The sequence below is a fragment of the Alligator mississippiensis genome, chromosome 9, assembly GCF_030867095.1.
Source record: "Alligator mississippiensis isolate rAllMis1 chromosome 9, rAllMis1, whole genome shotgun sequence".
In the NCBI taxonomy this organism is placed as follows: Eukaryota; Metazoa; Chordata; order Crocodylia; family Alligatoridae; genus Alligator; species Alligator mississippiensis.
In genome coordinates, this window is record NC_081832.1 from 16754861 (window position 1) to 16781260 (window position 26400).

The following is a 26400-nucleotide window of genomic DNA, read 5'->3' on the forward strand; positions in this document are numbered from 1 at the left end:
GAAATAGCTTTTGGTCCAATTGTGGATGACATTCCAGTGTCTGCCAAAAAGGTCCTGTCCTGCCCTGTCCTGTCCTATCATGCTCTGCAGGTTTGGTGATGAGTGTACTTCCACTACCCTGCTGGTTCTGCAGTACCCTCACATTTCCAGTTCTGGGAAAAGAGACACCTGACACCTCCCCTCCCACTCCTGCAGGTCTTGGCCACAGGAACAAACTCTTTGTGCTTTCACTTAGGCTAAAACTAATGAAGGATTTGAACATTCAGCCTATTTGCCATGTAAGATCAGAGTAGCTAAAGTTGCAAATAACCTTACTTGATCACTGAGTCCATCTTTCTGCCAAGACAGGATGTAGTACCCTGACAGTGGATATATATTAGTGTCTTTCTATTCAGAGGCCATTAAATAAATATTTCATGAGACCCTAAACTATTATAAATGTTGCTGAGCTCATTCCCTTCTCTGGGCACTGATTTATCTCACAAGCTTGATAAAGTGACTAAGCTAAAATTGTTCTTAAGTGTGACTGAATTGTGGGCAAGGTGGAAGACACAAGAGAAAAGGAATGATAAATGCTCCCACCAAGAGAAACTTTAACAAATGGCTTCTTCCTGCTAGACTCATTATTTCTCTGCTTGTTCATTCCCAGGTTATCCTGAGCCCAAGTGACAATACTCACCACTTCTGTTCTGTTAGGAAAGGGAGAAAAAGCAGAGGATCTTTATATAGGGCTCCTCAGAAGCCCCTTGACCCCCTATTTCTATTTCCAGCTCACTTACTGGGCAGCCATCACCTCCTCCAGAAGTGGAACCTAGTGAATATATATATATATATAAAGCAATCTGTTTTTGTATAAATGTAGGCAGCTTATCTTTATTGTGTAATGTAAATGCTTTATGACTTATGGGTCTTTTACAGTTTATGCATTTTCATTTAGCTTTATGATGTTCTAGTTTTAATTAGATTGAAAATATAGTTAAAAAATCCTGTTGTCATCCAAATAGTTCTTTAGCCATTATGAAAATGATAGTGGAGGAAAGCAGCCTCTTTTTTGTAGAAAGCAACCAGAAGTTTTAATCAAGCTTTCCATACAGTGTTAGGTCAGCTGTTCTTCAAAGACTCCTATTCCAGTGGATATTGGCTGAGATGGTCAACACTCCACTGACCATTAATTTATTGCCCACCACACTTTGCTTTTATTATTGTGGTCAGAAAGAATGTCTGCCCCAGACTTAATTCCACACTTGTAGTTCTTGTGATTGGTGTTTTCTAGGGCTCCTCCTCCCCTACACCCCAGTCTGTCACTCACCTGATGTATTGAACTGTTATGGATCTCAATATTTATCATCTCAACCTTCTTTTCTCGCTTGACCCAAGGGTTTCCCCAAACTATCCTAGTCAGGTTTGATCCCGCAAATATATACACTCAATCAAAACTGAAATTAATGATTCTGGCCCCTTTTGGACTATCTCAGTGACTGCCTCCTCCCAATTCAGGCTCAAGCAACATCACAAGGTTCAGGTCACCTTCTTGATAATCCTCATCCATGCTCTCTATTCTTCTTACGACACTCCTGAATCTCACTCAACAGAACCTGTCTTTTGATAAATGCATCCCTTCCCCACTTACCTAAACTCAAGGGTTTCAGGGTTCTTTTAACATAATCCATACCTTTAGCTGTGACAGCTGAAAATTATGCCTGTGTGATAAAAGTGCTTGCTGAAGGCTCTATGAAGATTAGACCAAGTGTTTTTCTGTCGTTTGTTCAGATATTAAGCTATATGTTGTTGTTAAGAGCCTAATTAAAGTCTAAAATGTAGTAAGGCCTTGTAGAAGTGATGATAGGCCCTGTGGTGTACTTAAAATTAACCTTATCAGAAGAATGCAAAGCTTGTACTGCTATTGGTCAGTCTAAGGGCAGCTGAAGTAAAAAAAATCTGAATGGCTGTAAGTTATCAGCAAAGCTCAAAAGTTATAAATTGGCTGGCACATCTGGAAATCATTTAGAAGGAAGATACAGCTCTGTGAAAGGAACTACAAATTAGCTGTTGGCCTAGATTCAGTGGGCCTGTGGATCTCAAGGAGCCCAAGGGCTGAATACCAGGGTTCTTCCCAGTACCCCTCAGACAGCGCTGATCGGGGACGCCTGACTTCGCTGAGCTTTGTGGAAAAAGAAACTTGTCATACATCAGGCATCAGAGGCGACTGCCGATAAGTTGCCGACACAAATTATTATTGTCTGTCGTTATCTGTCTTAGTATACTACGCGTAGTCGTGTTTTTGTTAAGTCAATAAACCTTTCTTACTTTTCTACCCCCTGACCACACTCTCAATCCCAAACCCTCTGTTGGTGGCTAGGACACTTAGCCAGCACATGTCCCTCAGAATCCTCTGAACACAACCCATGCTCCAAGTAATTAATTCATTCATCTACTCCCGTTGTAAAATAAGAGTTCTCCCCACCACAGTTATGTCTTGGTCGAGGGACTGCTTTCCCCACTCTAGGTGCTTAATAACCTTCCAAGCTGTACCCGACAGTCTGTAATTGGCTCAACCAGTCCACCTTTGGCAGGACTTACTTGGCTTCAATTAAGGACCCTAAGTAGAGTCAGGCTGTATACTGGCCCTCACTCAATTCCACAGCATTTACTTCTTTCTTCTTTTTTCTTCCCCTCAAAGGGCCCCCATGTTCCCCAGTGCAGGTGTTGGTCAGCCATCCTTCTCCTAGTGCCAAGCCATGTCCTTACTGGTGCAGTACTCTAGCAAAGCAAAGAACACAGGCTGCATCTCCTACATCCCTCATAAGCTGGGATTTATGGCTTGTAATATTATCGGCTCATCTATGCCTTCGCGTAGACCACAAGTAAGTACACTGGATTTGCCCTTTCCCATGGGTTGCCTGAATCCTATGGTGGAAGGGCCAGCACTCCCCAACCCCCTCTGACTGCAGGACTACTTCCCTACCAGTCTGTAACAGTGATCCTACACAGCAGCAACCTCAGTGTTCCCCTCCTCACTGCTCAGGTGGGTGAAGTACTCCAGGCTCTTAGGTGATGGTCAGCCTATGCTTCCACATGGGTACAAGGTAATCCTCCCTGTTTTTCCCCTTTCTAGGGGGAAACCCCCCATGGCACCTCCCACAGTCACCTTCTTAAGACTAACCAGAACTCCTGGGGTCTCCTGGGAGCTTGCCACTCCCCAGCTGGGCTCTAATGCATGCACTGTTTTGTGTCCGGCATGGTGTTCTTTCAGAGCCAGACTTCCGGGTCAAACTTGTCTGGAGGAGTGAGCATAACAGAGCCTGGAATAGGCTTCCTGCTACAATTCCCCACAAAGTCTCTAACAATATCTTGAGATATTGTCTCTTAAGACAACACTGGCTAGAGGTATTGGTGAAAGATATTGCTCCTTGTCCTGTTTCATCAGCCCAACCTCCACACAGACTATAGAGGAAATAGCTTTTGGTCCAATTGCGGATGATGTTCCAGTGTCTGCCAAAAAGGTCCTGTGCTGTCCTACCCTGCTCTGCAGGTTTGGTGCTGAGTGTACTCTCACTGCCAATATTGGCAAGAGATTTTTCTCTTCCCAGTGTCTCAAGCTGGAGGGAGGGTGGTTTGCCCATGACTCTCCAGGGCAGTTCACGCATACACTTTCACATGGCCATGTGGTGCCTATAGCAGTTATGACTACTTTTCCAATGAACTTGGTAGTGAAAGCAAGGCTAGCATCAGAGCCATTTTGATTTTTCTCCTTCCCTTGAGATTCTCCCCCATCCTTCACATGGCTTGTGTGCGTGCAGTATCATGAAATCAGGATCACTTTTAAAAGCACCCAAGGAGCAACGAAGTGCAGAGATAAATGGTGTAGCAGAGCAGTGAATAATGTTCCTTGTGGAACTGTGGGTCATAGAATCTTAGTAAGGAGGGCCATATCCCACATACAAAGCATGTAAAATACAAAGCTTGCCAGAGTTGCTTTTTCATGTAGATGAGCTAGAAATATTTTGCACAGCTGACCCATGACCTATTACCTTGACAAGTTTGACAAGCTGCTTTCCTCCTGTCTCATCTTGTTAGGTATTCCCATCCAAGGAGCTTAGAAATGCTGAGTAGTTTTTGGCTTTCAAATCTCTTTATTTCCTTGACGATGGTTTGCAGGGTTTGAATATGGTATTGGGGCATCTAGTGGATGATGTCATTATTGCATGCACTGTTCTATGGTTTATTGCATTTCTGTCCTGCTTCCAACAAGGAATCAGACAGGAAATTAACAACAACAACAGCTTGTTCTGTTTCAGTCCTTGATCTGAAGCACCCACTAAGGTTTAGGGCCACAGATGACTACATTCCTAGACTACACACATGATGATGGTTTTGCTATGCATTTGGATTTCAGTTTTGGGACACCTTTCCTTTGGCTCATTCTGTGGTTTCTTCACAATATGTGATCTTTATCAATGCCTTCCTATATTTCTCAGTGTCTGGTGTTGATATTGTGCATTTGGCAATGTACTGGCAATTCTGCAGATAAATGTATTTAATGTGTTCAAATGTACTGCCCCATGATTCCCTTGGATCTGCTTTTCCCATTCATTTAAGCCAGCTTAATTGATTGACTTGTATACAGATGATTAAAATTAAAAATGCTTTTGGAGGGTCTGATTCCATCACTCTGTTTCCCAATTTTGTTCAGCATTTTCATAAATGATCTGGAAATGGGGGTGCACAGTGAAATCTCCAAGTTTGCAGATAAAACCAAATTATTCTAAATAATAAAATCCCAGATCAATGGAGTAGAGTTACAGAAAGATCTCACCAAGCTAAGTGGGTGGACAAAAAAAAGTCAGATAAACTGCAGTGTTGGTAGGTGCAAGGTAATGCACATGGAAAAAAAATAATCTCCACTATAAGTACACAAAGCTGGTTCTGAACTATCTGTTATGACTCAGAAAAGGGATGTTGGAGTCTTTGTAGATCAGGGGTGGGCAAAATGCAGCCCAGGGGCCAGATGCAGCCTGCCAGGCCATTCTATCTGGCCCACAGGGCCAGTAAAATATTTAGAAAATTAATATTAATCTGCCCTGGGCTGCCTGTCATGCGGCCCTCAATGGCTTGCTGAAGCTCAGTAAGTGGCCCTCTGTACAAAATAATTGCCCGCCCCTGTTGTAGATAGTTCTTTAATAATGTCAGCTCAATGTGCAGCAGCAACCAAAAAAGCCAATTAAATGTTGGGCTTCGTTAATAAAGGAATTGAAAACAAAAATGGAGAACATCATCATGCCATTATACAAATTCATAGTGTGCCCAGCTCGCATCTTGAACACTGTATGCATTTCTGGTCTCTATCCCAAAAATGGTGCAGAATTAGAAAACATGTCATACAGAGCAACCAAAATGGTCAGGATTATGGAATAGTTGCCATACCGGTACAGACTAAAAAGACTTCTAGTTTGGAAAGGAGAAGGCTGAGGTGGGGGATATGATAGAGGTCTGACTATTAGAACTAGGGGGCATCCACTGAAATTAGTAGGAGACAGATTTAAAACTAATAAGGGAAAGTACTTTTCTATGCATCATGTAGTAAATTTGTGGAATCAATTGCCACGGGAGGATAAAGGCAGATAGCATAGCCAGGTTCAGAAGGGCTCTAGACAAATTCAAGGATGACAGGTCTATTAATAGTTGTTGAACAGAATGGTTGGAGATGTTTCTTCTGGCATCTCTAAATCAATAATGGTGGATGGTCAGGGATGGTAGTGAATAGGGGATAACTCACTCTAGATCGGGGTGGGCAATTATTTGGGCCCACAGGCCACATAGGGAGTTTTGGTGAGCTGTTACAGACCGGGTCAGCACCCCACCCCCTCCCCAACCCTGCACAACAGCTCGTCAAAACTCCCGGGGCACTCAGTTAGGAGGCTGTGGGAGGGCAAGGAGTGGGACAGGCAGGTGGGGCTGGGATTGTGGGGCTGTGACCGCATGGGGCCAGGACCCAGGTCAGAGCCAAGATCTATTGCCCACACGTCCCTGCAGTGGGCCCGGTTCTGTAGGCTGGGGTGAGTGGGGAGCAGATTACGGCTTGGCCCTGCCCCTGTGTTGTTACCGCCCAGTATCCTAGGGTCTCCATGGAGACTGGTCAGGACCCACATGGGCAGAGCACATGGCAAGGTGGATGGGATGGGGCTGTAGATGGGCAGAAAGCTGCATCCAGGGCCAGGGCTGGGATCTTGGGGTGGTGATAGTGTGGGCCTGGGGCAGACCTGTGATCTGCTCCATGCACGCCTCTGCCCATGGAATCTGTGCCTGTCACAAGGGTGTGTGCGCAGTGGATTGCAGCTCTGCCCCAGGCCTAACCCATTGCTTCTGGGGTTGCTGCAAAGGGAATCTAGCTGGTGCACAGCCCTCACCCCACTGCATGCCCAGGGTGGGCAGGACCAGCTGCATGTGCCACAACCCAGGACTGAAGGACCCACTGCAGTCCAAACAATGAACGCCACGTGCCCCTGGAGGCTGGGGGGGCATGACAACTGCCTGCAGGCGGCGGTGGCAGAACCATGGTAGTGGCAAGTGGGGAGCTCCCACAGGCAACCATGGCAGTGTCAGTGGCGGGCTGAGTGGGGAGCTCCCACAAGCAGTTGCCATAGTGTCGGCAGCGGGGGGCAGGGGTGGGGGAGCACCGACAGTGTCCATAGTGGTCAGTGGTGATTGGGGACTGTCCACAGATACCCGAAGGGCGAGGTGGGGGTGGCAGCATTGGTGGCACTTTTCACAGGGGGTGAACAGCCAATCTCAGGGGGTTTACATGCACCTGCATGCATCCCCTACGCATCGCCAATGGTCCGGACAAAATCCCTTTGAGTGTCAGATCTGGCTTGCAGGCTGTATTTTGCCTACCCCTGCTCTAGATGCACATGGTTCAATGCTCTGCCTCCATGAACAATGCATGCCCTCTGCAGCTGGCAAGTAGCTACCGCCCTCAGGTGCCGCTGACACCATTGACAGTGCCTTTTCACAGGTGCACTACCACGCTCAGGGGGTGCACGTGCACCCACTGCACATCGTCAATGTCTGCCTCTAAAGCATCCATTCCTATCACTGTCAGAGTCAGGATACTGTGCTAGATCAGGGGTGGGCAAAATACAGCCCATAAGCCAGATCCAGTCCACAAAGGGATTTTATCTGGCCCACCCCTGCTTATGGGTCCCAACACAGTGAGTCCTTTGGTTCCACCCAGCTCAGGTGTGGAGGCCATGGTGCGTGCACCCAGCCCGCCTGCCCTGGGCAAGTAGTGGGGTTTGGGCGATGCAGCAGTTGGACTATGTTCCTGGCAGCCTTGGTGGAGGCAACTCCTTCTGGCTGCTGCCACTGCTGGCCCTGACCCCACTGCCCAGGCATACCAGTCTGTCTGGCCCACACCTACCGCTGGGGATAGAACCTGCATGGTTAGGGAGCATGGCCAGCCGGATAGGATGAAGCTGCGGGTGGGCAAGGAGTGGTGCCTGGAAGTGGGATGGGCAGGCGGGGCCACAGTACAGGATCCTGGGGAGGTGATACCATGGGGCCAGGGCCCAGGCCTGGGACAGAGTCATGATCTGCTACCCACACATCCCTGTGACAAGTACCAGTTCCACAGGCAGGGGTATACAGGGAACGGATCATGGTTCTGCCCCCAGCCCTGGTCTCACACTGTCATGGCCCCACCATCCCAGCCTCGTCCCTGCCCACCCCACTCCTGGATACCATTCCCTACCTGCCTGCAGCCCCATCCCAGCTGCCCAGCTCCGTGTGGAGCAGAACCACTTAGGGAGTTTTGGTGAGGTGTTGCAGGGGAGGTATGGTGAGCTGTTAAGGGCTGCACACACACACACATGTGCGCACGCAAATACACATGGGTGCATGCATATGCACAAACATATGTGTGCAGACCCACACACACACACGTTCCCTGCAGTTCTCCCTGCACTCCTTCCCCTCCCCTGAGTCCCAGGCAAGTGGCCCAGTAGGCAGGAGCCAGCCAGTCTGTCTGCGTGCAATGAATTCTGGGCAGGGGAGGGAAAGCAGAGAGAAGGGGGCTGGGAGCTGTGGGTTAGCTGGGCCCAGCTGGGCCAGTGCTGCGCTGTGTTCCCCACTTCTCCCTGCGCCCCCTCCCCTGCCCTGAGTCCTCGGCATGTGGCTGCGCCGGGCCAGTGCCTCACTGTTTTCCCATGTGCTGCTTCAGGCCATTTAGGCACAGCTAAAGTGGCTGGGATGGCTACTGCCTGACCTGGTCACATGCAGAAGCCTGGCCAGGACCTCAGCACCCCTTGCCTTGCAGCATACACTGGGGCGTGGGGCAGGGTGGGCCAGGCCACTGGAGCAGGAGCTGCTGCTGCTGCTGCAGCCAGCTACAGCACAGGGAAGGGAGAAGGACAAGAGGTGCCCAAAAGGCAGGGCATCCACGGGCTGGATACAATTCTTCTTCAGAAGAGCAGCTGCAAGCTGGATAGAATAATTTGGTGGGCTGGATCCAGTCTGCAGGCCATATTTTGCCCACCCCTGCACTAGTCTGACCCAGTATGGCACTTCTTATGTTCTTATGATTCATGCCTGTGAACAATTCTACTGAAATGGGAGGAATACTAAAAAGCAAGGAACTATTCATCATCAGGGGATCAGAACTGGGCCCTAAATAAATAAGGTCTACATGCTAGGTCAGTGGCAATGAGGTCATGTTCTTGAACATGGGTAAAGAAGTATGGGATGAGATTTTGAGAGAAATCTAAAGAGGTTAGGTACCCAAAACCTACTGTAATACCTTAAGCTGAAAGGCCTAGCTTTGGTTCACAATTTAGTAAAGGGCACATCACAGACTGGCAAGAACCTAAACAGAACAAGAACAGAAATCTCTCCCCAGAAAGTGTTCTCTGAACATGGAGACTCTGCTGTGGCCTATTAGTCAAAGCATCCATGGACTTGGAGATGGGTTATGCCTCTTAGGCTAGGGACAGACATTCAAAACGTCTGAGCCTACATTGATTCAATCTTTGCAGGTTAAGATGGCACAGGTGCAGCACGGCTTGGCAGGGTGCTTCATGCTGTCCCAGGGCTGGGACTGCTTCACGTGTCAGCCAGAGCTCCCAGTTTGATTTCCCCAGCTCTCTGATCGCTTCCCCCAGCTCTTCCCAGGAGCCACGGCCCATTGATCTGCGCGTGGGGTTTCAGCAGGCTGCTGCTGCTGGCTGGGAAAATGGCCCAGAGCTGCCACCATCTCCAGCTGGCAGCGGCAGCCTGCTGTCATCCCACATCATCTGGGGGCCAACGCCCCACAGGAAGAGCTGGGGGAAGCAATCAGAGAGCTGGGGGAAAGATGGGGGAACTGGGGAATCAAACCAGGAAGTAGGGGGATGTTCAGGGACCTGAACATTCCCCCAGCCCCCAGTTCAATTCCCCCAGCTCTTCCCGGGGGGGGGCGCAGACCCCCGATTTGCACGCTGGGTTTCAGCAGGCTGTTGCTGCAGGGTGGGGCCAGCGGCAGCACCACAGTCTTCCTGGCACTTGGTGCTGAGTGTGCCAAGTGGCTGCTGCTGGCCCCAGCCTGAAACAGCAGCCTGCTGAAACCCTGCACACAGATCGAGGGTCCGCACTCCCCGGGAAAAGCTGGGGAAATGATCAGAGAGCTGGGGAATTGAACCAGGAGCTAGATATTAGGGCTGTGTGAAGCTTCAGGTGGTGATTTGATTCGAAGGAGATTCGACTTTATTCGGTGGTTGAATCTCTGAATCTGAATCGAATCAGGGGACCAATTTAAAGATCTGAATCGATTCAAAGCTCTCTGAAGCTTCGGCAAAGATTCGGAGAGCTTTGATGATTCGGGCAGTCCCCGGTGGCTGCAGCAGGGAGCTGCAGCCACTCCGAGCTGGTAAGTACTGGTGGGGGGAGGGGACCATGGGGGACCCCTGCCAGCCCCTCCAACCCCTCGCTCCCCCGACCCCACCTGCTTCCCCAGCCCCCCCATGGCTGCCCTGCCATGCTCCAGCTCCCCACACTTTAAAAAAAAGCCCTGGTGCTCATCGGGTGCTGCTGGGTAGGGGTGATCCCCACTGCCCCATGCTGCATGGGGGGCTCTGCAGGAGCCCTCTTGACCCCCCCCCAGCCCCTCCATAGCTGCCCCGCTGGCTGGGGCTCTGGCCCTTTAAGAAAAAAGCAGAGAAAAGCCCTGGGACTCTCAGCTTCTGGTGCAGCCTGGGGGCTTCGGGGGCTCCTACAGAGCCCCCACGTGGCAAGTGGCAGCAGGGATCACCCTCCGCCCACAGCGGTGGTGAGTCCTAGGGAGTAGGGGGGTGGGATTCAGGGGCTCGTGCAGAGCCCCCCATGCAGTGGGGGGCAGTGGGGATCACCCCCCACCTGGCAACACCTGCCGAGGTGGGGCTTTTTTTTCCTCAAGTGCTGGGAGCTGGGGCAGGCAGGGCAGCCATGGAGGGGCTGGGAGAGGGGCGGGGGATGGACCTGGCCTGGCTGATTTGGAGATTCAGCTGAATTGAAACAGGACAGCGATTCGACTGCTGAATCGAATCACTGTCCCCTGAATCGGCCCAATACGAATCTGAAGCAAATACTAGCCACTTCACACAGGCCTACTAGATGTCAGTATCAGAGCAGTCCTTCCCCCCTCTTTTCCCTCCCTCTCCTTAGTTTTTGTTTAGCTGCAAGCAAGCCCGGCTTTGAAACTCAAAACATTTCAAAACTTTTGAAACCTTTCAAGTACCCTTGTTTCATTTCAAAGCTGTTTCAAGCTCGAAATGCGTCAAAACAGTTTTGAAACCGAACACCCAGTGAAATTTTGCATAGCCCTAATGCTGGGGGAGCCTGGTTTATCTTAAAACAGGAAGGGGTCTGAGACAGACATTGCATAAACCAGTTTGACCCAGATCAGTTCAGTCTGATACTACATTTAACCAGGTTTATCTCAAATGGGTTTCAGCTATTTTCAAACTGGTTTATGTACACTGAGCAGGTTTAAAACCATTTTCTGATCACTTAAGCCAGTTTATGTGTAATGTCTGTCCCTGGCCTTAGAGAACAATGTTTACAGAAGTCTAGCGTATCCAAGTGATGTGTTCCACTATTTTCATCTAATCTATTACATGTTCACCACAGAAAAATAGAGTGCAAATGAAAAAAATAAAATAGCAGTAAATAATGAGCTGAAATGGAGGATAGAAGGGTTGACAGTAGTTGAAGGAGACTATACTCAGTGACTCAAAAGGTCCCTTGCAGTTGTATATTTCTGTGTTTCTCACCTAGCAGAGACTCCAGGTGAAAACCCAGTCTCCTTGAAATCAATGACAAAACTCCCTGACTGCAGTGAGACATCTACTGACTGTTTTCTCTGCTCCAGCCTGGCAGACAAAGATAAAGGGCGCACACGCTTGGGAAAGTGATGGCTATAACTTTGGGTGATTCCAAGACGGATATTAAGGAGGGCTCACTCTGAAAATTTGTCACTAAGTGAAATCAGTGTGAATCATCTCTAAGATGCACAATTTAATCCTCAAAAAAGTTGACTCACACAACAAACATCAGGCAACCTTGAATGCCTCACTTCACTGCTCTCATCAGGAGGTTGTCATGAAAAATGTTTGATGTCAGTGTTTTCTTCTACTTGTGCAAAAGCTAAAAATATTGTACTTGGTTGAAAATTAAATTCTAGTCTCTAGACCAGTCACGAAATACTTCCTTCATGTGCTAAACTGAATCTTGGTTTGAGTTTCTTCTTACCATCTTATTAGAACCAGGCTGCCTGAGAACTGAGCAGAGATCACAATTTGTTTTGCAAACCCATACAAGTTAAAAACACAATTTTTCTGAATTTGATAACTGGATTTGGGACCAAGTTATGTTATTTTCATTAACATATGTCATTGTGTTAGTACAATCTTAAAAAGGTCATTATGGTGAATTGCCCTTCAGTTGCCTGAGGGAGGAATGCTATTTTGTAACCGGGAAATAGCAGGCGGTGACCCACACTGGGTCAGCCTTTCTCTTTTAGATAAACAGCATGACAAATTCCAAGAAAAAACTCAACAACAGTGATAGGCTGTGGGCAAAGATCTAGATCTACTGTCAGTTATGCTGATACAATGGTATTATTGTGGTTATATAAGGATGAAAGTGAGATGAGACTATGTATCCCATAGTCTTATTTATTTTGAGATGGCCAGCAATTGCATCTGAAACACAGGAGTTTGCTTTGAGGACTAGAGATTAAATATGAATTAGAAGGGAATCTTCCTATTAAGTTTGCTCAGGAAAGTTATAGAAATCTTAGCCTGCAAGCACTCACTGAACTTCCAGGGAGGTTTGCTATGAAGTAGTGGCAATGGTAAGCAATGAATCTGAGAAATAATCCTTAGTGTGAATATGTAAGACATGCAAAGCTGAGCTCCTAGCTGTGACTTATTAATCCTTTTATCATTTCTGTGCTATCCTCTGAATTATTCTCCACTTCTCGATATTGGTAAGCCTTTTCTTGGAAGCGTTGGTGGATTGTTAAACTACTAAATGAACATTTTATTGGAAAATAGAGACATCTTAAATCACAAGCTAGGCCAGAGAAGGGAAAGATCTTCAGGGCAGTGCTGCTTCCAAGCCAACATACTGAGAGGCTCCAGCCCCATTGCCTCTATAGAACTTGGTTGAGGAAGAGAAGCACGGTTTATTAAAGCTGAACAGCAGAGGCTCATCACCCCAGCCAGCAACCAATCCTAAATCTTGGAGCTGTCTACAAAAGCAGGGTACTCAGCTGACCCATGCCTACCCCAGAAGCTTGCCATGTAAAATGCAGATATCATTCTGGTTACACCCAAGGGTCAGATGAGTGAAGAAATTATACTTTACTTTTTCATAGTTGCTTTTCCAGTTGAAAGTGCACTTCAGACTACCTGAACAGCATTTTCTTCAATGTCTTGTGAAAAGACAGCAACCTTTTTCACAAGACATTTTCTTCAGCTTGGAGCTGGTACTCATACTCATGCCAGCTTGGAAGACTGCTATGGGCGCAAGGTTCAGAGGAGAGAGATTAGTGAGAGGAGCAGTACTGATATTTCTTAACAGATAAGAATTCTCTTTGCACACAATTCTTCCTATTGTGCCTTGAAATGGGAAAGCAGTAGTCCTTCCTCAGGGCTTGTCAGAAACAGGGCGTGAGAAGCTGTTCCTTTGGCTGTGTTTTCTTCTGCTTTGAAAATGGATTTGTCTGAGGTGACTGTCGGCAGCTTTGAAGGACAGTTGTTACTTGTTATTCATTTCATGGTTTAAGTTTTCCCAGGCATTCCACTGATCATCTGCACATTCTGACTATCAATGTCAACAGCCATAAAAGTTAGTGTCACACTGGCTGCCTGTCATCTTTCAGTTATGGGTGCTTTTTATAGTACCACTCTTTACCAATTCATTTTATTTGAATTTGCCTAGAAGACCTAATTAAATTTCCCTACTAATCAATAGCCTGTTCTTTTTGGGAACCTCTGTTATTCAGCATTAACATTTCCAAAGCAGACTGCTTATGCAATTCAAAAATATCTAGTGTTTTAATTTCCTATCATTACACTGTTTGTTACTACTTAGGTCATTTTTATTCCCATGCTCTTGCGTCTACTTCTGTCCTCATGCCGCCTTGTTATTTTGAAACGATGCTCTTAACTCTGGTCTTTTAAGTCACCTAGAAACCTTCAGACACCTTCACATTAACTATTTTGGTCCAAGATTCATGCAATAGTTCCCTTCGCTCTGCATCAGCTCAGCTTGAATTATGCTTAAACCAATTTAGTTGAATGATTGTAAAAACTTGTGTGTGCACTCCTATTTCATTGGAAATGGCCTTGCTTTGGATTATCTACAGCTACTTTTGTAACATGGATTGCAGAAGGGGCTGAGTGAGGCACAAACATAAACCAGTTAGGTACAGGTCTTTCCTTAGGGTCCTGCAAAGAATGGTCTGGGCAGCATAATAATAAACAATATAAGTAGCATCCCTTCAACTAAAGTTTTAGAATGTACCTGACCAACTCTGTGCTACTGTATTATCCCATAGGAGACATTTATTCCTGATCCCAGCTGGTGATCAATCTGTGCCCTGAAGCAGAAGTACCGATAGCCATTGTAATTTTGTCCTAACTAGTTTGACTCTAACATTACTGTTGGGGGTTGTAATGTTACAAGCATAATATATACAGAGAAGAGACAGTAGACACCACTAGAAAGTTTCTCCTTTTTTTCCCCCATTAGCAGCAGTAATAGGCTGAACACACTCTTTACCCTCTTTGTGCAAGGAAGCAACCCTAAGCATACAAGTTTCCTCCTGCTTTGCATAAACCCAGCAAGAACTGACGATGAGCGATATTCCACATTAACCTGACCTGCCTTCCAGTGGACATCTAATTCATCAGTTCCAGGCAAGGCAGCTCTAACAATTGCCTTTAGCTATTAATTTAACCCTGCTTGGGAACTGGCACTTAATACATTATTTAGTGATCTGTGAGATTGAGCTAGAGAATGATGGAATTCAGAAAACTGCAAGACGGTAGACTCCGATAGGAAGAGAAATGGGCAGAACACAAAAACCAAGAAATGAAGATACATTGAGTAAGTGGCTACCGCTTAAAGGAATGTTGTGAGTATTTTTCTTACAGCTGTAAACTGTAACACTCTCCAGCCTACACCCAAACACTGTTAGGTATCAGAAGATAGATTGCAATGACATGTTAAAGTGCCATCAGCTGTCTAGTTTTAGTGTCTGCATAATCTATGTTTCGCTGTCTAAAAAAAAAATGAAAGAAACAATAGCAACATTCAAGATCATTTGCCATTTAAAACAAACATACATATATGCTGGAAACAGCATCTTTATAACCAATGACTTTGAAGCAGCAAAGGAATAAGGGTTAAACTACGTTCCAAGAGGATTACAATCATAGAATCAAAGGACTGGAAGGGACGTGTAAGATCATCAAGTCTGGTCCCCTGCAATGGGCAGGACGTTATTGGGCTCAAACAAGCTCAACAAGGTGCTTATCCAGCCTCATCTTGGACACTTCCAAGGATGGCGACTGCACCACCTCTGCTGGGAGTGTGTTCCAGGTTCTAGTAACCCTTACAGAAAATAAGTTTTTTCTTATGTTCAGCCTAAATTTTCCCTTTATTAGCTTGTGCCCATTGGTCCTTGTCCTCCCTTGAAGTGCCTTCTTGAAGAGTTGTTCCCCTGGTCTAGGCACTCAACCCTAACATACTTGTGGGTGGCTATCAAGTCACCTCTCAGCCTTCTCTTACTCAGACTGAACAGGCCCAGTTCCCAGAGTCTCTCCTCATACGGCATATCTTCCAGGCCCCTAATCATATGGGTGGCCATTCTTTGTACCCTCTCAAGCTTATCCACATCCTTCCTGAAGTGCGGTGCCCAGAACTGAATACAGTGCTCCAGCTGTGGCCTCACCAACACCAAATGGAGAGAGAGAAGCACCTCTCTGGATCAGTTGGTGACACATCGGCTGATACACGCCAGAGTTCTATTTCCCCTTCTGGCAGCCTCATCGCACTGTGGGCTCAGGTTCATCTTCCAGTTGATTGTGACTCCCAGGTCCCATTCAGATACTGTGCTAGCTAATGGACCACCACCCATCATGTAGTTATGGTGAAGGTTTTTCCTACCCAGATGAAGAAGTCAGCACTTTCCCCTGTTAAACCTCATCTGATTCCATTTCACCCATAAAACCAGTCTGTCAAGGTCATCCTGGATCCTTACCCTCTCCTCTGATATGCCCTCCTACCTGCACAGCTGTGAGTTGCCACTACAGGGTTGGTGAGCCAGGACAGGCTTCTATCCCTGCTGTAGGTGGGGGGCTGAGAGAGTTGGGTTGAGGGGTGGAAACATGAAGCTGGGTGGTAGAGAATTAATGGGATGGGGGTGGGTAATTAAATAAATGGGAGGTGGAAAGGAAATGGGGGTGGGGGAAGGATAGTGAAATGAAGGAAGGTAGCCATTAAAAAAAAAAAAAGGAAAAAATTTAAAAAAGAAATAACGAAGAAGTGAATTAAAGAAGGTCTCATGTTTTTAATAAACTGGGATTTAGGATTGGAGGGGGGGGCACTGGTCATGCTTCCCTGGGTGGCTGGTAGGTGGGAGCAGTGAGAGAAGGTGCTTCTGGGGGGAAGCTACTGCTCCTGCCCTGAGAAAGAAGCCACAGCTCATGGTGAGCCAATCTGGCCCCCTATCTTGTTCACTCTCCCAAACCCCTAGACCCATCCATGCTCTGCAACTGGACTAGCTGGCATATTCTATGCAGGCTGTTTCCATGAGGTTGCACCCCTGGGGATGAGGGGGGAGTTGGCTTGGTGCCAGGCAGTAGAGTTCATGGGTGGAAAGTTTGCTTCCAGGCAGTAGAGTTCAGGGGTAGAAAGTTTGCCCACACAGAACAAAGGGGGGGGGGGGCAGATACTGCATCCTGGGATCATGAAAGACTGCAACTTTGGCAGTTCATCTGTGGGGAGTTCCCACACATTAATGGAACATGAATCAGAGATAAACCTGCCCTGGAGTAGTACAACTGTAAGCTGCCTAAAGTGTGCTTAAAGTTAGTTTCAAGTGTAAATGTGTGGACACTCCAAGGGTTAAGAGCTCCAGGATCCACCTAAAATTAGTGTGCAACAAGGCTCTAAGAGAAGTATATTCCCTATGAAGAAGTTACAGCAGCTTTGTTTCATTGATTTCTCTTTTCATATACAAACAGTTTCTGTTTTACATAAAAATCAACAGAAGACAGGATTTTTTGTCTGCCACTAGTCAGAGCCCTCATACGTTTACTAATATCTCAACCAAAATAAATATCCCAAATGTCTTGTCCAAAAAAAAGGGAGGTGTTTGTGCCCAAAACTTGCAATTAAAGAATTTTTTTTGCAAAAATCTTGTTGGTCTAATAAAGTATGTCATCTTTCCCATGAGCCCAGATTGCTATGTCCAAAAAAGGTACTTAAACTATACATAAAACAATGCGATTAAATTTGTGCAAAAGGTCATAGGTTCTTATTCTAGCCTACATGGGCTACATTAGGTTAAACTATTCACTAATAATCCAATTCACTATAAACCCAATCAAAATAAATATACTCCAAATAGCCTTTTGCAATGATTGTTTTTTCCAGCACTATTTTAACTCACCTCACCTAAGCAGAGACTCAGGTAACCACACACAGGAACCTAACCTATCCTATTATGCTTTTCACAACAGTGTTTAACAGCAAAATTAACATTCAATTACTACTGGTTTCATTTTTACCTGTTGCACTGGTGAAACAGGTGACAATGATGGAACTGTTCCTGTTAGAAGCATGCTTAACTAAAGAAAGTTTGTAAAGCCACCCGTGGAGAGAAGGAATTTGATCTTTATCTCTCATCCTTCCCATTTTTGACAGCACTTTTGCAGAACCCAGAAAATGCCTGTTAGAAGCCAAAACAAAACTCTTCTGATATAATGCTCTGTCTGATTCAATCTGCTTGGTTTGGGAGGTAACTTGCTATTGCAGGGTCCAAATTCAGCATCTGTTCTCCTAATACCATTACGACTAAATAATTTGGAAGCATGGCTTGTGACTTTGACACTCTGCTTTGAATAATGTATTTGAACAGACCAAATATCCCTGAGACTGAGACAGAAGTTGGTGTGCATGACGCTTTCTCAGAGACAAAAATGTCACCGTGTTTGCTTCAAAGGGCCTGTAGTCCAGATTAATCTGACATGATGTGACATAGAGAGAACTGACATCAAGCACAGGGAGAAATACATAAGATGAGTGATTCTATTAGCATCTGGTTAGAAGGCCAAATGTGTGAGCCAGTTACTTCTGGAGACTGGGGGAAGAGGTGGGCTAGAAAGAAGAATTAAAGGAAGAGAAAGAGGTTATGAGTCAAGGTGGGCTTGAGGGGGCATTTAAATGAGAAAGCAGAAGAATTTAAGCAAAAAGTAAGTGTTAGAGAAGGCATGGAAGCCTTAACCAGAGAAGGAGATAAACGAAGTGGTTTTGGCAGGTGCTGTGGCTTAGCAAAGGATGAGGTAAAAGTAGGAATGGTATGGTGGGTTTTAGAAGTAATTAAGCATGTACTAGGGTATTTAAAACCCTTGTGTGCTCTCAGTTCAAGTGAGGTGTCTAGCAGCATCATTAGGCTTCTCAGTACTTTTAAAATCTGGCCCAAGCCAAGTGATGGTGAGGAGCTTTGATTTGATACAGGAGGGAGTGAGAACTGGCCTGTCAAACAGAAGAAGAGTTTGCATGTGTATGGTATGTATTTGTTTCTTACAGTTAAATGCAATGTATGAACAGGAAATGCACCCCAGATAAGATGGATAGAAACAGTAAGATTAAACCGAGGACTACTAAGGCAAAGAAAGTTTGGTTGTATGACTAGAGTTTGGCTTCTTGAAGTATATTGTTAGTCTTACTGAATGTTCCTGCCATAGGAGGTAGTGATATAGCTAAAGAGAAATAGTTCATCTCTCAAATATGTTAATAGAGGAGAAAAGTGACCAGGAACAGTCAGTGTGGATTTACCAAGGGCAAGTCATGCCTGACCAGCCTGACTGTCTTCTACGATAAAAGGACTGGCTGTGTGAAATGAAGGGAAAGCAGTGGATGTAATATTCCTTGGTTTTTTTTTGTTTTTGTTTTTTAAACAAGGCTTTTGATACAGTTTCCCAGTAGGGCTGTGCGAAGCCTTGGGTGATGATTTGATTTGGTGGCTGAATCTCCGAATCCAAATCAAATCAGGGGACCAATTTAAAGGTCTAAATCAATGCCGAAGATTTGGAAAGCTTTGATTCAGGCAGTCCCCGGTAGCTGCAGTCACTCCAAGCTGATAAGTATTGAGGGGAGGGGAAGGGACCATGGGGGGGGGGGAAACCCTGCCAGCCCCCTGACCCCTGTCCACTCCCCCATGGCTGCCCCCACCCACCTCAGCTTGGTACTTTAAAAAAAAGCCCTGGTGCTCACCAGGTGCTGCCGGGCAGGGGGTGAAAAAAAGCTGAGAGAAGCCCTGGGACTCACCGCTCCTGGTGCAGCCTCAGGGCTTCATGGGCTCCTGCAGAGCCCCCACGTGGTTGGGGGGCAGTGGGGATCGCTCCCCTGGCAGCAGTGGTGAGTCCCGGGGTTTTTTCAGGGGTTTTTTTTCTTAAAGGGCTGGTGCTGGCCCATGAGGGGGTTGGGGGAGTGGGGGCTCTACAGAGCCCCCCTGCTTGCAGCAGGGATCACCCTGTGCCCAGCAGCACCTGCTCAGCCAGGGCTTTTTTTCTCCCAAGTGCTGGAAGCTGGGGCAGGCAGGGCAGCCATTACTAGACTGGGTGAGGGGCAGAGGATGGGCCTGGCCTGGCTGCTTTGGAGATTCAGCAACAGCTGAATCTCCAAATTGGATTCAGCCAAATCAAATCGGGACAGTGATTCAAATCACCAAATTGAATCATTGTTCCCCAAATCGGCTGAATACGAAGTGAAGGCCTGTGCGAAGTGGCTAGTATATCTCCCACAGCATTCTTGCAAGCAAGCTAAGGAAGTATGGGTTAGATGAATGGACTGTAAGGCAGATAGAAAGCTGGTTGGATCATCAGGCTGAATAGGTAATGATCAATGGCTTGATGTCTAGTTGGCAGCTGGTATCAAGTAGAGTGCTCTAGGGGTCAGTCCTGGGGCTGGTTTTGTTCCATATCTTTATTAATGATCTGGAAGATGAGATAGAGTGCACCCTCAGCACGTCTGCAGATGACACCAAGCAGAGGGGAGTAGTTGATATGCTGGAGGGTAGGGCTAGGATTCAGACCTTGACAAATTGGAGGATTAGGCCAAAAGGAATTTCATGAGGTTCAACAAGGACAAGTGCAAAGTCCTGCAGTTAGTGCAGAAGAATCCCATGCACCACTATAGACTTGGGACCAACTGGCTAATCAACAGCTCTGCAGAAAGGAACATGGGGGTTACAGTAGACAGTAAGCTGAATATGAGTCAACGATGTGCCTTTGTTGCAAAAGCAGCTAACAGCATCCTGGGCTGCATTAGTAGGAGCGCTGCCAGCAGACCAAGGGAAGTGATAATTCTCCTCTATTCAGTACTGGTGAGGCCACATCTGGAATAGTGTCCAGTTTTGTGCTTCCCCTCCCCCCAACTATAGAAAGGATGTGGACAAGTCAGAGAGAGTCTAGTGGAGGGCAATGAAAATGGTTAGGGGCCTGGGGCACAGGACTTCTGAAGAGAGGCTGAGGGAACTGAGTTTATTTAGTCTGCAGAAAAGAAGACTGAGAAGGGAAATGATAACAGCCCTCAACTGCCTGAAGGGTGGTTCCAAAAAGGATGAAGCTGGACTGTTCTCAGTGGTGGCAGTTGATAGAACAAGGAGCAACGGTCTCAAGTTGCAGCAAGGGAAGTTTAGGTTAGATTTTAGGAAAAAACTTTCTGACTTACAGCATGGTGAAGCACCGAAACGGGTTACCAGAGTGGTGGTGGAATCTCCGTCCTTGGAGGTTTTTAAGTCCCGGCTCGACAAAGCCCTGGCTGGAATGATCTAGTTGGGGATGGTCCTGCTTTGAGCAGGGCTTGGATTAAATGACCTCCTGAGGTCCCTTCCAATCCTAACTTTCTATGAATAGTTCAATTAGGCCAACTAGCTGAGTAGGCTGCTTGTAAGGGCTTCTGTGCCACAAACATTTATCCTGATGGACAGGCTTCTTTATAAGCTGCAGAAATGTACCAGTAAATCTGCTGAATTTATTTGGTTCTTTATACTGTGTTCATCACCAGGGCTGCAGAGTGTCTTTAAGATGAATAAGAAATGCACCATGATGAGCATATTTATGATGATTGCCCAGTTTAGGCATAATGTTCTATTCTAAACTGCAGACTCATCTTTTCCACTATAAGAAGAGAATACATTTCTTCAACTGCCTTTTGTTAGGAAAAAAAACAAGTCTAAATTTCACTGACATTTTAAACACTTGTGCCATCTGCTGGAAAGAACTTAGCTCAGCATTGTCCTTTACACAAGAAGCAAACACTGTGCTTTCTTTGTATGACAGCAAGCTGTCTTTCATAAAGTACTATTTATATATTTTAATTATTATTGGGGTTAAGTGATCTGGGTGCTAAAGATCCTGAATTTCTGCATTTGTAGCTACAACAGGCTATGCTATGGGCAGCAACGTAACCAACGTTCCCATGCACCCATGCCTTTTCCACACAACGGCCTCCACTCTCCTTTGAAGAAATTGCCTCCTTCAAGGGTTGTTGAAGTATTGCAGGCATCACAGCTCCCAAAGCAACAGAATCTCTGATCCCCTCAGCTCTCTTGGCATGCCCTACATAGTGTTCAGTTCTCTTGAAGTCTTCTGCCCCCGAGCAGGATCCTGTCATTTGTTCCTTTCAGGCTCAGGTCTTGGGCTGCAGACTCGCTGTGATTGCCTCGGTAGTCTTACTGTCAGGTCAACACCGGGGGTTCTGTTCTTCTGGGGACAATGACAGGATTCACCACTGACCAGACAGCTCTCACATACCAAAGTACTTTTAAGAGCAAAATCACATATGAAAAAACAATGAAGCTTATGTGAGTCTAATTTAACAGGGGGGCAGTCATCTTCCACCTCAAGATTCTGATATTGGGCTCTATCTTGGGCCACTCTGTTTCCTCCATCAGAGGGTCAAAGACTTTTACCTACCCCATTTCAACACTGAGGATTCCTCTCTGCAGGATTTGAGATATAGAATACTTCTGTTCTTCTTACTTGCTACTATATAAATATAATGGTATGGGTGGGTGTATTCACTTAAAAATATGAAGGTATATAAAACAAAGGTGTGTGTGTGTATAAAGATACCTATAAAGATGTATTTATAAGGTGAATATATTAATTTCTGACTATGTTATCATTTTGGAGTCTCTGTTGTAACAAGTGTCTAGGTAACTGGAGTACTAATGCTCTATATACAAATACACAAAGAGATTTTTCAGGCTTACAGGCATACAATGTTGAATGATTCTGCTCAAGTAAACTGTAATTTAGATAGCATGTAAGTTAAAGAATAGCACCTTTCCAGCTATACTGCACTACTGATTAAAGTATGTGTGTGGAAGGGGGTGGTTTGTGGGTTGGTTTGTTTGCTTTTTTATTTGTTTTGCTTGCTACAAAATACACTAAAGCCCACAGATCCTCATAGATTTTGCAACTATCTAATCCAAACTGGGATTTTTTTTCATTTCTCGTACAATACCAGTTTACATTGCAATTGTTGAGATAACTGTAAAGAAAGGGTTCTGATGTGTTTTCCCTCTTGCATTAGCTAACCCTCCCCCCCCCTTTTTTTTTTACCCATCATCCTTGAATCCTAGGAGTAAAAGTTCAATCTGCTGCTTCAGTTTACACTACTTGGAATGGTTCCCTAACAGGCCCCTCTCCCACTCCAGAATCACCTGAGCAGTGTTCTTCACCAAGACATATCCCCAACTTGGGAAATGTGAAGGAAAAAATGACATTAAGCTTGCTATGTTGGCTTTACAACACTGGAAAATTCTTCTCTGACAGGAAGTGAATGATCATTGTTAGGGCAGGTTTAAGACCTCTTATACTGCAGGAGTGGCACAAAGGTCTTCAGCCCAGGCTAAGTTCCCTAACTGGTGGTCTCTTGGGGCCTTATTTTTGGGAAGTTATAATTATTTGTTGTTGAAGATATTTCTAGTCTAAGATGTAAGATGATCTATTTGAGTCAGTTGAGTTTGTAATTCAAGATATTTCATCTCTTTATACTCGTAACATAACTCTCAAATGCTAAGGACATTTTCTCCCAACTCTCCAAAATAATTCATATTTAGACTGAGACCAACCATGAAAGCTCTGCTAAAATTCTAACCTCACTGAATGGGAGTTCCGTCATTCACACTGATGGGGCCAGGAGTTTACCTTTAAAGTCCAAGGAAAGGGATTTGTTGAGAGAGTTGTTACTTGAAGATGAAAGAAGAGAACTTTTTCATTCTTACAGATGATGTAACAAAAGAAGAAAGGATCAAGACGCTAATGTTATTATTCAGGAAACGAATACACAACTAGCTGGGTGGTGCGAGACATGTTCTTTTTCCTGGAGTGCTGCTATATGAAACTCAATAGAAATCTTCCTCATACTGTGGAAGTATCTCTAGTTCTCTGTTAATCTGATTTCCACTTATTTATCATACTGAAGAAGCTGGGCCATGATGATAATGATGAAAACATTAGATTTTGAAGGGGAACAGGACAACCATAATGACAATACACTAGTTAACAGAGCCACAGTGAACTGACCTAATCCAGTCCCTAAATATAAGTGAACTATGACCATGTCATGCTCTGAAATTTCCAGGGCCAACTATGGCAGGGACTACCCTTCTGAAATATTTAGATGGAAGGCAGTGAGAAATTATTGAGGATGATCCTACAGCTCTAAATTTTGTGGGAGGTTTATGCATCCATTAATAAAATGTGAATACAGGCAGTCCTCAACTTACAACATTTCGCACTTACAACGTTTATAAATTGACACCCTGTTTCAACTTTATGACATCAGTTTCAACTTTACAATGCCTGATCCAATGCAACACCACGCCATGCCAGCAAACAAATTCGCTGCGTCACTCAAATCCCTGGAGAACATCTGTCCAAACTTCCTTGGACACTGTCTTTCAGAAAGCAGACAAGACTCCAGAAAAACCTGCAGCCAAGACTCCTGAGAAGACTCCAGCCAAGAACCCTTCAAAAAGTCCAGCAAAGTCACCTCAAAGAAGTCCTGCCAAATCAGTGATTGCTACTTACAATATAAATATATTAATGTAGCTATATTACTCATGAATAATTGATCAGGTACAATATTCTCAGGTATTTTTGGTGAAAATAGGGTATGGGGCCTTGGTTCAGGAACCAATCTCTCATTTATAACATTGTTTCTTACGAGAAAATTGGTTCCAAGTTGCAACATTTCAACTTACAATTGGTTCCTGAAAACCGCATCTTGTCTAGTCCAAGGACTGCCTGTATCCATAATTTTGGCAACACTGTGTGAGAGAGAACTGTAGCACTGCTTTCATGGTACCATGTCAGTTTAATATGATAACTCATGCTACATTATGGTATCTCATGTGAAACAAAAGAGTTTCAAAACAGAAAAATAACACTTTTGATTTGGCATGATATTCCAAACTAAAGCTGCATGATGACTGAAAACTAGATGATTCACTTTTGATATAGTACGCTCCAGATACCATATTGCTGCAAGACGCTGCCATACCCAGATGTAGGAAAAAGTGATGATCCTTCATGGAGACAGCAGGATGTCATTTCTCAGTGGAATTGCACTGATTTATTTATTTATTTATTTATTTATTTATTTTTTTGTAGTGACACCTCAAACTTTCCAGAATGCAAGAGTGCTGCAGCCTCTTGGGCTGTGCCCATGTCTGGCCTTTTCGCCATAAATTTGATCACTTCCACAGGCTCTCTGCATTACATAAGAACAGACCTGCCACCCTGGGTCGACCAAAGCTTCAGCTAGCCCAGTAGCCTGTCTCTTAACACTGGCTAGTCATGTCTGTCTCCAGCAGCGGCAAGTAATAGAGAAAGGATAATAAGAAACAGGGCAGGTGGAGAAGAATACAGTTTGTCAGACCCTCCCAGTTAGCAACAGGTGGAGGGATATCTCCCGGATTTTTTGAACACCTGCTGCCAAATTTCCAGACCTTGGGGGAGCACCGCAGGCTGGATTGTGGGCCTGTGCAGGGGCAGATCCAGGGGTGCACTAGTGCGTTCGTACCCCTCTTTGATTCTTGCCACCTGAAGTTTAAAACCAACAGTGCTAGTGAGTAAGGCTATGCAAAATTTTGCCAGGTGTTTCATTTCGAAGCCATTTTGAGCTCAAAACAGCTAAATTAAAATGAAACAAAAGGCTCTGAAACAGCAAAATTAAAATGAAACGAGGGCACTTGAAACATTTCAGAAGTTTCAAAATGTTTTGAGTTTTGAAGCTGGGCTGACTTGGCTTCAGGGCCAGTCCCAGGCAGCAGTGGCAGCCTCCTTTCATCCAGGGCGCAAATCTGTGGGCAAGCCTGCACCCCTGGGAGGAGTCCAGCACAGCCCCGCAGCCCTCCCAGGGGTGCGAGATGGGAGGAGGCTACCACTGTCGGCAAGTGTCATGAGTTTTGCTTTGAACAGTTTGAGGTGGTTTCTCAGAAACCCTTACACCTAGCTCCTTGAAACGTGGCAGGCTTCATACCCTCAGAAGGGGCTACCACCCCTACAATTTTCATCCGAATCAGGAAAGAAATGACAGAATTTAGGGATTTTCATAATTCCCCATTATAGCCTATGGGCAAAACATAGAAGTGCATCGAAACCTCAAAACAGTTTTGACAAAACGAAATGGGACAGCGCTTCCAAAACAAAACAAATCAAAACACTGTCCCTTTGAAATGTCAAAATGCGTTGAAACAGCAAAATGGTTTTGATGAAACAAAATGGGACAGCGCTTTGAAACGAAAAACTGTCCCTTCAAAATGTCGAAACCTGTCAAAACAGTTTCGACAAAACGGAACCGTGCTTTGCAATGAAACTATTAAACGAAACACTGTCCCTTCGAAACGCATCGAAACAGCAAAAGTTTTGACGAAACGAAACAGAACAGCGCTTCAAAACAAAACGACCAAAGAAACTCTCTCTCTTTGAAATGACGAAACAGGCATCAAAACCACACAGTAGTGAGGCGGCGTGGACCAAGACCCTTCACTTCACTCCTCCCTGTCTACCGCATCCCTGCCAAACCCCTGCTCCAGTGGTGCTCCCCCCTGGCCCAGCCTTGGCTGCAGGCTCGGGTCCCTGCTCCTGGGGAGGAAGCTGCTATTTCCCAGCCCCGCGGACTGTCCTGAGCTCGTTCTGGGGAAGCCTGTTGGTTTTTACTTCCGTCAAACTGCAGAGCCTGGGCCTAATTTGTTTTTTCACGAGAGAAAAAAACGAGTGTTGTTGCATATGAGGAGAACTCCCCTACCCCGTCCTGCACCGCGTGCTCCCAGGTCTGATCCACAGCCGCCACAGGGCGGGGGCGGGGGAGGCAGGACACGCCCCACGGCTGCCAAGCGCTGCAGGGCCGCCTGCGGTGGGGGGCGGTGCCCGGGGAGGCCCCGCCCACAGGTGGCGGCGGCCAGGTGTGGGGGGCGGGGCAGTGCTGAGGGAGGCCGCTCGCGCGAGGGGGCGGAGTCAAGAAGAAAGGGCGGGGGGGCGGGGCCAGGCCTCTCCTCTCCTTTCGCCCCCTCCCCTTTCCCCAGTTGCTATGACAGCCGTGAGGTTTCCCTCCCCCCCCGCCTCGCACCGCGGCCCCGAT

General features: G+C 46.0%; 1 long non-coding RNA gene across 3 annotated transcripts in view; it reads right to left on the reverse strand.

The window, feature by feature from the left end:
• The window catches only part of LOC109282472 (uncharacterized), a 40817-nt gene extending 14598 nt beyond the window's left edge, over positions 1 to 26219 (reverse strand). The window contains exon 1 of one of the 3 annotated variants that reach the window (XR_009464326.1): positions 26068 to 26219. This is a non-coding gene — a long non-coding RNA (uncharacterized LOC109282472). The remainder of the gene's footprint in view (positions 1 to 26067) is intronic. The other 2 variants (XR_009464325.1, XR_002089467.2) reach the window with 2 other exon arrangements.
• Between the last annotated feature and the right edge of the window lie 181 nt (positions 26220 to 26400).